Here is a 14777-nt window from a genome sequence, read left to right on the forward strand (position 1 = left end):
CGGAAACAACTACGTAATACCCAGAGTGCTCCAAAGAATAAAGAAAGGCTGACAGTTCTATAAGAAAAAGTACATTCTTGAGAAGATTCAGTTCTGTATTCTTAGCCAGTGGATTGGTCCGAGATGGCAGTCTTTGAGGTGTCTGGATAATGGAACATTCTTTTCTGAATTATTTAGATGTTATCTATGGAATTAATGTACATCCAGTCACTGATACACAATTAAAGATGTTACTGGCACAGGGGTTCTTGCCCTTCTCGGGATAGAAATCAAGAGAGTAGTGAGACCGTTTGCAGAGAGAAAGGTTTATTCAAGTGAAAGCTTGATGGACCAAGGGAGCACACTCCGAAAGAGAAAGGATGTGGCTCCCCAAGGTCTATGGGCATAACGTTTTTGTGGGTTTTCGGAATCCATAAAATATTTCAAAATATTTGAAATAAAATTTTAAAATATTTCTTAAAAGGGTTTAACCTATAAAACTTTATTTCTACTTTAATAGATTAAGCATACAAATTACTCTCATTTGGTGAATATTATTTTGTGCCTCTCCTTTCCCCTTTTAGACCCAGATGGGAGAAAACACCCTACTGCTGTCCTATCCTGTGAAAGGAACAGCATTTACTGAGTTTGTGGTCACTCCTTCCCAGGGAACAGCCTTTTGGATGAATTTGAAAATGCCTTTCACACTGAGCCAGGACATACAATGGTTTGTTCAATCCCTAAAGTAAATATGGTAGTAACCCGAGCATTAAGAGCCTTTAATACAAAACTACATTGTGTTCCTGGCACATTCTCTTTTGTTTCTGGGCTCAAGAGCATTTTTTGGCTTCACTCTTTGTGCCCTGAGGGTGTAACAGCTACACTCCCTCTTAATTCTGTCAAAGGTAATAGCACACAGACCTGGAAGTCGATGCCAGACTAGCCTGGTGAAGTTAAGGCAGTTCCAGAAAAGAAATGTTCATATCAAGAGAGCTTTCAGTTGTTGTTGTTTTTAATGGCCATATACTGTTTAGACTCTAAGAGCTGTTTCTGAATTGGCATTTAGGCTTAAAACGTAAATAGTCTTAGAGAGATATAAATCCTACAGGATAAACATCCAGGAGGCACTAGTTGGGTATAAATTTTTCTGTGAAAATATACCCGGTTAGTTTGCTAGGGCTGCTGTAACAAAGTACCACAAACCAAGCGGCTTAAACAACAGAAATTTATTCTCTCTCGGTTCTGGAGGCCAAAAGTCCGAGATCAAGGTGTTGACGGGTTGGTTTCTTCTGAGAGTGGTGCCTCCCTCCAAGCTTCTGATGGCCTCAGGCACTCCTTGCTTGTCGCTGGCATTCTCCCTGTGTCGTCACATCTTCTTTCCTCTGTATTTGTCTGTCTCTCTGTCTGAATTTCTCCTTTTTATAAAAACACCAGTTATACTGGATTCAGGGTCATGCCAATGACTTCGTTTTAACTTGATTTCTTCTGTAAAGGCCCTGTCTCTAAATAAAGCTACAGTCTGAGGTACTGGGGGATTAGGATTCCAATGTTTCTTTCCTGAGGGGAACAGACTTCAACCCATAACCCATAAATCCCAGCAAGAAACACGCTACTTATAGGCCGATCTGTGCAAGGGAGGGCACTGGCCAGTGGCACTTAGCAGACTAAGAAAGCACCACAGACAGGATATGCTCGCTACCAGTAGCCAAAGCCCTGGATCAAAGGAGTGTCACACCCGAAAGGGAAGGACTGAGCCTCCCCTTAGGGCTTCTTAGTTTCGCTCTTGCCCAGATAGCAGCACCAAGAACGTGCTGTTTCAGAAACAAGGGACACATCACTGCTCTAATCGTATCAAATTTTCAAGATCCGATTAATTGTTAGTGAAATAATTAAAATTACAGAAGTGGTTAAGTGAAATCCCAGATGATTCATTTATTTCCTTATAAAAGAAGATTTTTTAAAAATGGAACTGTATCTTCTGGCTCATCATTGGAACTGCACATGAAATTGTCCCGACAGGTTGCAATTTCACCTATTATCCAGCCTCACAGCCCCAGGTACCTGTATTGCCCAGTCCCTGTCAAGGATGAGATTTCATATTAATTTGTGGGATGCTTGGATTCATGTTTGTCTGCTCCACTAGGGTGTTACTTCCCTATGGACAAGGACTACATTTTTGTTGTTGTTTGGTTATGTTTTTAGAGTCTTTGAAATGACATAGTACGGCCAGGACAAATATTCATTCATGATGAAGAAATGATGTGGTAGCATTTGAATAGATTCATTTGTTATTCAGTCAAATGCTGCATTATTCATTCATCCAATCATTCATAACCAACAATATTTGTTGTTCCACAATATAGCTTGAGAGGTGCTGAAGAGGTTACAATGATGAAAAATAATTTAATTTTCTCTCAAAGTATTTGGATTTACAAGTAGAACTAAAATATTTTTTTAACCAAGTGATACAAATATAATATTCAATGATAAAATATAAGAACGAGATGCTGTAGGCATACAGAGGGTGGGAGAGGCTATCATATTCTGAGAAAGCAGAAAAAGTTCATGAAGGAAACATTTGAGGTAGGTCTTAATGGATGAGTAGAATTTTGAGAAATAAAAATGAGAGTGAAGAGAAGATAGGGAGAAAGGGGACCAAAAGTGATGTTTTTATAATAGCTAGTAACTATATTGGCAGAAAAACAAAACAAAACAGAAACAAAAACAGAGTTGTTGACAATAAAACTAAAAATTCGACTGGGACCATCATTTGCCAGACTAAAGGCTTTAGACAACATTTATGATGGGGAAACAGTAAAGATTTTTCAACAGGGCAATGGTGTAATTAGAGTGTCCTTGGGAAGACTTTTAGGTAGCAGGGGGTGTAATGAGTTGAAGTGAAGAATGAGTTCAATTTAGGAAGCTGGTACACTAGAGCAGGCCAGTTGAGGCCAAAACAGGGTGGATGCAGTTTTTGCGGGGCCTGAAGCTAGCTTACACAATTGGACACTTTTAGAAAAGTAATATAAAACCAAGTATTAAATTAAACACTTAGAGGGAAAAAAAATCACAAACATTAGATATTTTAAAAAGCTAATAAATACTATAAACAAGAAAAATCCAGGAACATATCAGACTTTTAAAATTAACCTGACACACATTAATAACAGTTTATTTTCTTACCTTTTTTGGCTGCATACTCATTTATTATCTCTTCCAATGACAACAAAATTGTGACAGTTTTCTGTAACAAGGACAGAAAGATGATTGCCTTTTGTATGTATGGTATGATTAATCACAGGTTAAAAACATTATTGATAAGTTAGAAAAGTTTCTCCTAATTTTACAACTTGCTACTGGTAATGTCACACTAAAATGGATTCTGGTATGTGGAAATACATAAAACATACAATTTTGCCTAGACACAGATGCGCTTTTATATACAGGAAATCTAATAATTCTATTTCACAAATTACCTGTCAGAAAAGAAAAAAACTGATGCATTTGTAATTGTATGTGCTGCATTATTGAATATATTCTTGACAAGTTAGAACTCGTTTTGACTAGGGATAGATGAGAACCAAACCTTCCACTTCTAACCACATACATCTAATGATTGAATTTCCCCCACACTAGCTCAAGGCTCTATACCTTTGAAATCTGCAGTCTTAGCTCCTAATTCTGCCAGTGCTGGAAGCCTGAGAATACGTTCTCGGATATGACCTCTGCTTTGTGTTGCAAGCCTGGCTGAGGAAGCACAGTAGTAGTTGGGTTATTCCTGGAAACCATTACTTCCCCTACATAACTAGTAATAAGTTAGCCACCCAAGGAACTAGGCCTCACAAAGAACTATGTGACTATGAACCACTTAACAGACCACCCTAGATAAACCCACCCTAAATAATCTCCAAGTCTATTTCCTCTTACGTGTATTATACACTTCCCTTGATTATTCCAATGCTACTTGACAAAGAGGGATGGATACTGCTGGGGAACATGTAATGAAAAAGATGTTGCCATAAAAAGAGATAATGGTGAACCAATTGTAGTTAAAGTATCTTATTTTTGCAAATATATGACCACTGAGCATATTGCTAGGATCTTGTAGCAGGCATACTTTAAAATGGCGCCAGTGATCCGTGTATCTTTGAGTGCTGGCCTAGTGATTTGCCTCTAGCTAAGAGAATGTGACAAAGGTAATGGGCTAAGTTATGTGAGATAGTCACGACCATCTTGCTAGCAGACTCACTTCCTTGCTGGCTTTTATGAAGCAAGTTGCCATGTTGGAGTAGTCCATGGTGGCTTCTGGCCAACAGCTAGTTAGAAACTGAAGCAGGAAGCTGTCAGCCCAGCAAACTTTGAGGAACTGAAGGCCTGTCAACAACCACATAAGTTTGGATATTAGTCATTTTCCTGTTGAGCCTTTAGATGCGAACCCAGCTCTGGTCAACTCCCTGATTAAAGCCTTATGAGAAAACTGGAATCAGAGGACCCAGATAAGCCAATGCTTCGGTTCCTGAACCAAAGCAGGTGTGGGATAAAATGTGTGTTGTTTTAAGCTGCTAAGCTGTGGGGGAATTATTACAAAGCAATGGAAAATGAATACAGGTCCCTTCCAGGGTCTTAGGATTGGTACAGATGAAGGTCTTCAAAGCTGAATTTATTTGCTTCATGGTAAATCTGCCTTTGAATATGGGCCTGAACAGCACAATGAAATCTCATACAATCAAACTTTATACTTTATCATTATTTGCAGCATTTTATTTCTGGGCAGGCAGTATGGGTTTGGTACTGGTGATTATTCAGTTGAGTAAGAGATAAATCATCTGACAAAGGAAAGAGGCAGAAGGGCGTTAAGAAGAGAAAATGTTTCTTTGAACCATTTTTGAGGATCAGGACATCAACAAGAAATGGTGAACATACATTATGGGGAGCAGGGCAAACACGGAAGTTAGAAAGCATACATTGGCATGATTTTCTTACTTTCTCCAGGGAAGTCTGGCAGCTTTTGTGTGGAAGCTGAGAAAAAGGTGAGGGTTACCTAATGGTGCTGATTTGTGATGTGGTTATGGGATTCTGGCCCAGTCGGATGGCGAATAAAGTTAGAAAAATGTGATTTAATATGATAATAAGAAGACAGAAAAGGTCTGGAACTCACAGTGAGATGGGGATACAGGTTCAGTAAATAAAATAAAGGAAGAAGAGAGTAGAGAGAATGACATGGTCAGAGAAGGGATTTTTGCACTTCAGAACTTGGAAGTAGAATATTTTTGAAGGAAGATGATGAGTTGGGTTTGGCCATGTAAATGTGTGATTGAAATGGAGACTGAAGGAAATTCACTGAAGTTTAAAGCAAAAATTATGATACCAAGGCTCTCGCAATTGTCATCAATAATTTTTGAAGTTATAAAAGGCTATAAGGGATAAGACATTCAAAGATGACTCTAAGCTAGATATTTGCCATCAATATGATCCTGTTTGCTTTTCACTTCTGAAAAGATTTTTTTGAATGTGGCACATCTAAATTAATATTGCCAGAACACATCATATCACTATATTAATAACAAGAAAATATAACAAAGGAAATTATAACCTGTATGCTGAATCATTTTCAATTTAACAAAATACAAATAATATTTTCCCTAAGATTAACAGAATATACTTCCTTTAGCAGCTCTTTCGTGCTACATCTAATTGATTTTAACCAAATAAGTCCATTAACAGACAACATAGACAGGTCGTCTGAAATTGGCTATCAGTAGGGACATAGGGTCATAATTCCTGTTTTAATCTCATCTCTTGATCCTACAGAGAGAAAAGTCTCCTGGGCCATTTTGGCCAGCGAGCATCTTTCTGGGTGTCGGAGAAACAATTTCACCAAGAGTTAGGAAAACTACGGTTTCAAAGTTGAATGTTGAAGCAAAATGGAGATTAATAAGTTAGAGCAGCGAGTCTGAACTGGTCTCTAATAATGTAGCTGTAATTTTAAAAGTTAACCGTCATCTTTGAAAGACCTTTCATTATTTGGGTAAATTCCCACACAATAGGCCCTGCTTCTTCATTGTGTTACAACTCTTAATTCCCACTTGCCAGCAGATAAAATGCAGGCACTGGGCCTGGGCTGTGTCTCCCAGAAGCAACAGGAAGGCACTGGCCTTGACAGGGGCTTCCATTTTGGCTCGGGCATGTGGCAACAGATGCATTAAACTTTCAGCCTTGGCAGTGGCAGGGGCGGTTTCCCAGAGGGTCCAAAGCAGAGTTCCTGGCACAGAAGTAGCACCGAGGGGGCAGCAGCTGCCAAGTTTCCTCTAGTACTCAGCGGGAAGGAAAGCAGCAGTGACAGCAGGTTTTTTTCATCAGGCCAATTCTGTTGTGAGGTTTTGGGCTTTATTCCTGAGAATTAGCCTGAAATCTGGTTCTCCAGCCTCCCTGGCAATTTGGAGATTTTTGAATATGCTTTGAAAAACTCCATTTTTGCTTAATCAGTCAGTCATTATCTGTTGATTGCAGCTGTGAACCCTGACAAACATTTCAGATTAGGGTGGGGGTATCACAAGGCCTTCAGATGGAATTTCTAAGCCAATGCTTTTGCCTGAAGATTGTGTCTGTGTTCATTTGTCCCTAGGGTCGTGGGGAGGGTATAGTTTCATGTAAATGACTGGTGAGGGATCAGCCACCTCTCGATTCAGACTGACACACCAGGATGAGAAGTGGGATGGGTGTTAGATAAAGCCTCGTAGAAGACCTTGGTGATTGAAGAGCAGAGTTATTCAACACGTTGCTTACTCAGTGATTACTATGTGCCAGACCCTTTGCTGCACTCTGGAAATAAAAGTGTAGCGAAAAGTGACTTGGAGAGACAGCTCTAAGGAGATAAAAATCACAATGTAACACACAGTAGGAGCTATTACAGAGACTTGAATAAAGTGCTATGCAAGGACATACCTGAAGATAAATGCCTATCAAATGGCCACATTTTAAAAGCATATTTTTATGAAGTACTGAAAATATAAAGAGAACTCACTCTACCCTGTTTTCCCAGAAACTGCAAGAAGGATTGTTAGAATCTTCAAGAACTCACAGGTTTGTGAGTCTTGTAGAGTTAATGAGTTGCCTAAGGAATAACACTCCGCTAAATAATGGTTTAAAAAGTAAACAGGAAAACACTAGGGAAAGGAGAAATAATGTTTCATCCGGGCCAGCTCAGGCGCAAACTTCACCGGTAGTCTGGGGTTGGGAGAGGGAGAGCAGCGACTGAAGATAGAAGAAAGAGATATTATTACTCAAAATCCAGAGTGTTAATATATTTTTGCTCAGGACTAGGAATGGAGGGTGCCGTTTTGGTGAGGGAACACACACTTTGGGGGTTTGTGTGGTTTGACGGGATGGAGACATCTTTATTTTAGAGACAAATCTGGCTGTAGTGAATTGGAGGGAGGAGGTGGGGTCCAGGTACAGAGAAAGGACCCATGGCTCAAGGGAGAAAAGAAAGCAGCGCAATAGGGTTCCTTTTTCACTTCTTTGTAAACCGCTGGGTCAAATCACCAAGTAGGGAAAGAGGCTGGAATTTAGAAGTCCAACCATAATTTTGTGGTTCTGAGAAGCCACTTTGTAGTTATAAAATTGTATCCGTGGTAAAAGAACCCCTCAGCAACTAAATAATACCATTTATTTATTAGGTCTTTTATTTAGGTCTTTTATATACTTTATAAATATTATTTATTTAGGTCTTTTATATACTTCCAGATATAATAGGAAGACTTTGTAACTTAAAGTTGTCTAATTTATATCCAAGAAGTAATTTAAATAATGAGACTCACTAGCTTAAAAAAAAAAAAAAGAAAAAAGAAAACTGTGAAAATGTTAAAATGTATGTGACTATATTTGGTAAGCTGTTTTGTAGTTGAGAAAACTATGCCCCATATATTATACTTCTCAGATACAAAACTACAAACTGGCATGAAGCATATAATTATATTTTATAAGATGACAAACAGGAATATCGTATGAAGTTACCCAGACAGGCTAAAGAAAAATTACTAGCAAAGCTGTGAGTTGATTATGAACCTTTCAGTAATAATACAGGTTGGTTATTTTGACAAGGTGAGTGCTGTAATGTTAGCTATAGCATATAAAAATCATGTTAACTTCCGAAGCAGAATGACATGCATTTGACCCTTAGTTTTGTCCTAACTTTGTGAGTCTCAAATGTGGCAATGTTTGTGAAGATGTGGTACAAAAGATAAAGATCAATACAAAAGAAGAACATTGGTCTCAAAGGGGTTTCCAGAGAAGTGGACAGATAAAAAGAGCAGAGGACACCACCACTCCTCAATCAGAAGAAAACCAACATCTCACGATAAAATTGAAGGCATTTTTTAGTAGGGTCGTAGAATTGTTCAGACGTAGGCAGCAATTAAACTGTTCTCTGATGACCCCCACCTCCTGGAATTCACACCAGGGATGAACTGTGCGACCAACAGAATATGGCAGGCGTAATAGTACGTCAGTGCTGAGATTAAGAAGACACTGTGGCTTCCCTGTCTCTATTTACGATCACTCACTCCACAGGAAGCCAGCTGCTAGATGGGAGGCGCCCATGTGGTAAGGATCTGAGGCCTCTGGGTGATAGTTACATAGGTGAGCGTGCAAGTAGATCCTCCAACCCAGTCAAGCCTTCAGATGGCTTCAGCCACAGCTGACTGTAACTTCAAGGGAGACCCTGATCCAGAACCACTGAGCTAAGCTACTCTTGGATTCCTGATCTCAGAAATTGTTAGATTGTTAGTAATGTATCAGCTCGACTACGTTTACCTGAGTTCTCTTTCCCCGTTACATTGGGCCACAGGGAAGTTCCTGTGGGAGTTCAGAAGGGGAAAGTGAAGCAGTAGCCATTTGGTACCACGGCCACGTTGTCTCCTCCTGCCGGCTCTCCTGGTCGGGGTGAGGCAGTGGCCAGGCCTGTAACCGCTCCACCCTCTCCTGGGTCCTTCTTCACCTTCTTGGTCTCCTGAACTAGGCATGTGTGTTTAGTTCCATGAAGAAGAACCTGGCTTCTGCAGGCTGTCCACATCATCAAGATCAAAGGCAGTGTGAACTGGTGGAGGTTTCAGCCTGCTTTTGTGGGTTCTGGCTCACACATTTGGGCTGTAGTTTCTCCTGCCTCACCCCCACTTTACATCCATTTTCCTTCCCGATGGTCTCCCTGTACACCTCAAGCTCCAGCTTCACCAGTTGAGTAAGGTCAAATCTTTGTAAGAAATTCCTATATGTGTAAATACACGCACATGTGTATATGTATGTGTGTATACTGAAAAGTTCACGTTTTAAGAAGAGAGGTAAAGGCTAACTCAGTGTTTAATGAGGTTTTCACTTACGCTCCTTGCATAGAGGTAGAAGGAAGAGATTCCTTTGCCTCCCTCTACTCTCCTAACAGTTCGATTTGTGGAGTAAGGCAGGAGCCCCTCAAAACACTCAGTCTGACAGTGTGTCTGCTCCTATGTCAGGCTCATGCTTGGTGGTTTATTGTGTAATTGAAAGGGCTACATGTGCTTCCTTCCCTGTGAGAAAGACATCACTGTGGGAAGTACTACTTTGTTTTTATAACTGGAAGTATTCTAGTATGTAATTTTTAGAAGAGGACGGAATTAATATAGTTTTGATAGCCCCCATGTGCATAAGTTGTGCTAGGTACTTTACACATACTATTTCATTTAATCCACAAAAGAGTGCCACCAATATTTTACACATGGTCAGACAGGTTCCAAGAATTAATATAACTTGCCGGTAGGTATAGAGCTGGGCACGTAAGTCAGACTTCAAGGTAAATGTTCTTTCTATGAAACTGTGCTGTTCCCTCTACAGAGACCTCAATTCTGAAAAGACTAATTATAGTAACGGTCTGATTTCCTCTTTGGTCTGAAGAGGATGTGGACCTGCCAGAAATGGTTTTTAAAGTACCTGACTTGCAGTTGAGTTATGTGCTCCAAGTATATTTACATATCATATGTTATGAGCCCTGCCTTCTCAAATCAACTCTTTTAAGAATGAGCATAGCAATGAGGTGAAGGAAATGATTTCTGAAGTCAAAATGCCAAGGGTTCATAAAAGTAGTTCCACCACTTACTTTGGGACTTTGGGACAGTTCCTTAACCCCTCTGGGCTTCAGTTTTCTTATCTTTAAAAAAGGTCAAATAATTGCACCTACACTGTAGTGTTGTTAGCATTACATTACCTGTTTTGTCAAAAATCATAAATCAACACAAAAGAGCACTTACCATGGTCGTGACTTTACTTCGATGCCTTGTATCTAATAACTCATTCAATAACTCATTTATTACCACATCTTTGTGAGGTAGGTTTTGAAATTTCCATTTTGCAGGTGATGAAATGGAAGCACTTAGAGGTGAAGTCATTTGCTCCAAGTCACTGTTTGTTGAAGTCCCGTCATTGGACTTCAGAGTTTATGACCTTGACCACTAAGATAGATTACCTGTCAAACCCTTAACACAGTGCTTGGCACAACGTTCATGCTCCATGACTGTTAATCCTGATATACGAGCACACGTTCAGACTTTCGCCGGTGACCTGGCTCCCTGAAGATACATTAAACAAGTTTTTGAACATGGTGTTCACACCTGTGAAGGGGCAGTAGATGTGGTTCAAGTGGAGCCTGGATGAAATGTGCTCCCAGGAGCCAAATTACAGGCTTCCCTAAGTGTGTGTCAGAGGGTATCTGAGTACAGTTGTCCCCTCTTACCCACAGAATACATTCCAAGACCCTCCAGGGATGCATGAAATGGTGGATAGTACCTAGCCCTATGTATACTATTTTATCCTATACATACATGCTTATGATAAGGTTTAACTTATAAATCAGGCACAGTAAGACATTAATAATAATAACTAATAAAACACAACAATATGCATACAACAATATACTGTAATAAAAGTTATGTGAATGTGGTCTCTCTCTCTCAAAATATCTTATTGTACTGTACTTACCTTTTCACTTAGAGGAGACACTTTACGGCTTCTCTGGCATTTCTTAATTGCCAGCATCCCTGCTCTTGTGCCTTGGGACCGTTATTAAGTAAAATAAGGATTCATGACCTAGACAGCTGCTAAGAGACTAATGGGCAGGTAGTGGATCCAGTGTGGAGATGATGGACGAAGGGGTGATTCATGTCCTGGGCTGAGCGGAGTGGGACCACACAAGATTCATCAGGCTACTCACAATGGCACACAATTTAAAACTTAGGAACTGTTTATTTCTGGAATTTTCCCTATAATATTTTTGCACCTCAGTTGACTGAAGGTAACTGAAACCATAGAAAATGAAACCGCAGGTAAGGGGGCAGGCAGAACTAGGTTATACCGATGAGTGCCAGTTACCATTTTGCTTGAAAAAGTAAGAATTGATTGCTGAATGGATTTCTACAAGCAACAATCTCCAGGAAAAGGCTTTTGGAAGTGTCCACTTATTATTTGTTTTTGTGTGTTTCTGATGTCACGTTATCTTTTCATTTTGGAAAATTCTGTCTTTTACACTGCTCTGAAAAAGTTGTCCCAAGGTAAGGGATGTGTGAAAAATCACCATTTATATTACAACCTTCTTCAAAATAGAAAGGAATCCTTGGAACGTCATTTTTCTCTTAAAATCCTATTTCTTACATGTTTTCATATATACAGTGGGGTAGTTCTCAGTCATCCCACTGGGTACTTATTTATAGCAAACTGATGCAGTCGGTGTCTGATTCATCCTAAATTCACAAATGCCTGCAGAATAGAGCAGAATCAGTTTATATGATTTGGCACTCAATTAGGATGTATAGACTTCTTGGTTTTTTAAGCTACCTTTACCATGAAGTAAACACATAAACCAGTACAGAAGTGTCTTACGGATCCATGGCTGCCAGTGTGTACCCAGACCAGCAGCATCAGTAACTTTCAGTGAGTTGTTAGAAGTATAGATTTCCAGTGCCCATCTCAGACCTACGAAGTAATACATCCTAGGTGAAGGGCCAGCAATCAGTGTGTTAGCAAGCCTTCCAGGTAAATCTGACATGCTATCAAGTTAGATAACTGCTGCTGTAGATTATACCAAAGCAAGTCTGAAACATACATATGTTTCTCATCTAGCACTCTTCCCACTTCGTCTTTAAACAGGATCAGTAATACTCCTTTGTTGGGGGTTAGAAATATCTTCACATTTTGCTGTAGACTAAGGCCAGACTTAAAATAAGAGTAACTTTCAGATTGCTCAACATTCACAGATAAATTGATTCAGAATCTCTGCTGGATGGAGTTGGTGTAACTGCATATTTAGTTTGAAGTTTCTTATGCAAAATAGTTTTTGTTTTTTTAAAACTGGGCCATTTTAATGGTCTTTACAATAGAATAAATAGTTCTCTTGACTGCAGACATGTAAGCTGTTTGGTAGTACTCAGAAACATCACCGTAAAGGCATTTTTCTTGATTCGTGTGTAGTCTTTGATAATTATAAGGAGTTACTTGTATGAAACTGCTGTCAGACCAGTAAGACTGCATTTATGCATCCATCATTTTCAGGGTTGTTGGTAACCTGGGCATATTTTCCCCACATAACCTTGCCTCCTTGTGTCACAAGGCCCAACTCACTCACATTCACCTCAATGACTACCTTTGGTAATAACACCCAAAGTTGTATGAAGTGGGGATGAGGGATTCTTTTTTACACCAAGGATTGGCAGGCAAAAGATGGCTTTCAGTTCAGGATGTGTTACGTGCGCCTTCTTGAAACGTAAGTCCATTGGCCCAATGAATCTTTCATATTTAGGTGGTTTTCGAGTAAAGCCATCTCCAACATGGCAGACTTTAGTGACCATCCTCTTCCACGCTTTCTTCTTTCTCTTTTCTGTTCGAATAACTTTTAATACCTCTGTTTCTCCCTGGGCACAAACTTTAGGCAGAGGGACTTCCCATTGTCCCGCTTTTTCTTTTCGTTTTTGTTTAATCATATTGGAAAGTACTTTAGCTTGGGATTGTCCCTCTCTGTCTAGCAGATATGCAGGTACTGCTCTTTGTGGAGTCTTTTCATCATTCTTTTGTTTGGTGTTTCTCCTTCCATGCATCTTGATAGTCTTTTTCATCAGTATTTTCTCAGCTTGGCACTGTTGATGGTAGAGCTTAGCTTTGAGACCAATCATCTTTTTTGCCTTCTTTGAACGTCATGAGCCTCTCGACCTTCCTTCTTTCTCTTTTTTTCGCAGTAATCCAAACGATATCCAAGCACTTAAGCCAACCATTTACGGTGTAACTCCATACATTCGTTTTGTGGCAAGCACTGTCTCCGGGGCGCGAAGAAGCTCTCAACTTTCAGGTCTCAGAAACTCCCGAGCCAACTCCCTGCAAAATGGTTTTATGAGAACCCTGGTCTAAGAGCTTCTGTAGCCTGAGGAGTTCCTGTGTGCCTTGTGTTTTGCATTGCTTAAGTCCAAGGGGGAAATTTGGTTTGTTTGTCGTGGGGCTCAAGGGTATAGCTACTGTTTGAGGTCACCTCTGCCTTTTGCCTGATAGTATCTTATTTTACTAAGTAAAAATCATCTCATCTTTAGAATTCCAGAGTTTCTCTGCCCCACCCTTTGTTGCCAGTTACCTAATTTTAGGTTTCCCATTGGCCAGTGTTTGACTCTCTGGTGGTGAAAGACACTATAGTGATAAATGAAACTTGACCATGGCATCTCCAGGGAAGACCCTTTCATTGCCTCATAGACAAGATTGCCTGCATTTTTCTCATAGTTAAGACACTGACTCCCAATTAAGTGTGTTACCCAAATATTGGTCACTTAGTTGTTTGGAGAAGGCAAAAACCTTATTTCAAGGTTACTACAAAAAATCTTGTGGCCAAAGTTACAGGCAAGAAAAAAATCCCTACTTCATTACAGGTACAGAGAAATCAGCCTTGTGTGAAATAAAATTCTGTTAGAGCTGCCGACAACCTGGCTTGGCTCATTTGAGCTCTACATTTTTCATTGGGAGAGTCAAGTCACTCGCGTGTGTCCAGGGGCTATGGATAATCCTTGTAGGGTTCTGAAAATGTATGAAGACAAAGAAAGGTAAATGAGAATAACTGATTCCATGCTCTGGAATAAGAGCTAAATACATTTTACAGTTTGTGATGAAAGACTCCAAATAAGAATTGGAATAGGAAAATAGCGACAGAAGGGGGACCATGCCCTGGAGTGGTAGTTGATGGGCATTGTTCCCCTAAGGGAAAGGAAAAGAAATGAGTGATTGGATTTGTCTAGAGCTGCAAGTGACTAGAGCTGAAATATTCCTTCACCAACTGAGAAAGCAAAGCTGACTCCATAGCCTGGTACCGGGGCCCAGGTTTCCTTGTTGGTGGATGTGAATGGGGAGTAGGTAAGAGTTTGAGAAACTCTGATAGGAGCCTAGAAAGCCGTGCTTACAAGGAGAGCTCATGGTGGAATGGGAACAGCGTTGTCTGCCTGGGGTTGAGAGGAACTCAGTGGCCATGTTTGCACCTTTGAAGGCGAAATATGTTGCTCCCTATTCCAAAGTGAGTCTGTTCAGGGAGCTGCTTCTGCTCTCAGCTTCAGTGTGGGCTTCCCACGTCATAAAATGAAGGCATGGCAGGTATCCTGATCATTTTCCTGGGCAGCAGGAGCTCTGGGGCTTGTGGCTTCATTCTCCAGGGCTACTGGCTGTTTATCCGATAGCAGTCCTTAGAGACAAAGTCCATTCAAATAGAATCCAAGCAGAACTTTCAGATTCAGGCTACAAGTGCTCGCCCAGGC

The 14777-nt window shown here is 40.2% G+C and overlaps 1 pseudogene across 1 annotated transcript; it reads right to left on the minus strand.

Annotated features, from left to right (window-relative positions):
• Positions 1 to 12508: 12508 nt before the first annotated feature.
• LOC308492843 (ribosome biogenesis protein NSA2 homolog) lies at positions 12509 to 14442 on the minus strand (annotated as a pseudogene). The gene is made up of 2 exons: positions 14430 to 14442; positions 12509 to 13251 (listed from the first exon to the last, which is right to left on the minus strand). The product of its transcript is annotated as a ribosome biogenesis protein NSA2 homolog (transcript).
• Between the last annotated feature and the right edge of the window lie 335 nt (positions 14443 to 14777).

This window comes from Rhinolophus hipposideros (genome assembly GCF_964194185.1).
Source record: "Rhinolophus hipposideros genome assembly, chromosome: 25".
NCBI classification, from domain to species: Eukaryota; Metazoa; Chordata; class Mammalia; order Chiroptera; family Rhinolophidae; genus Rhinolophus; species Rhinolophus hipposideros.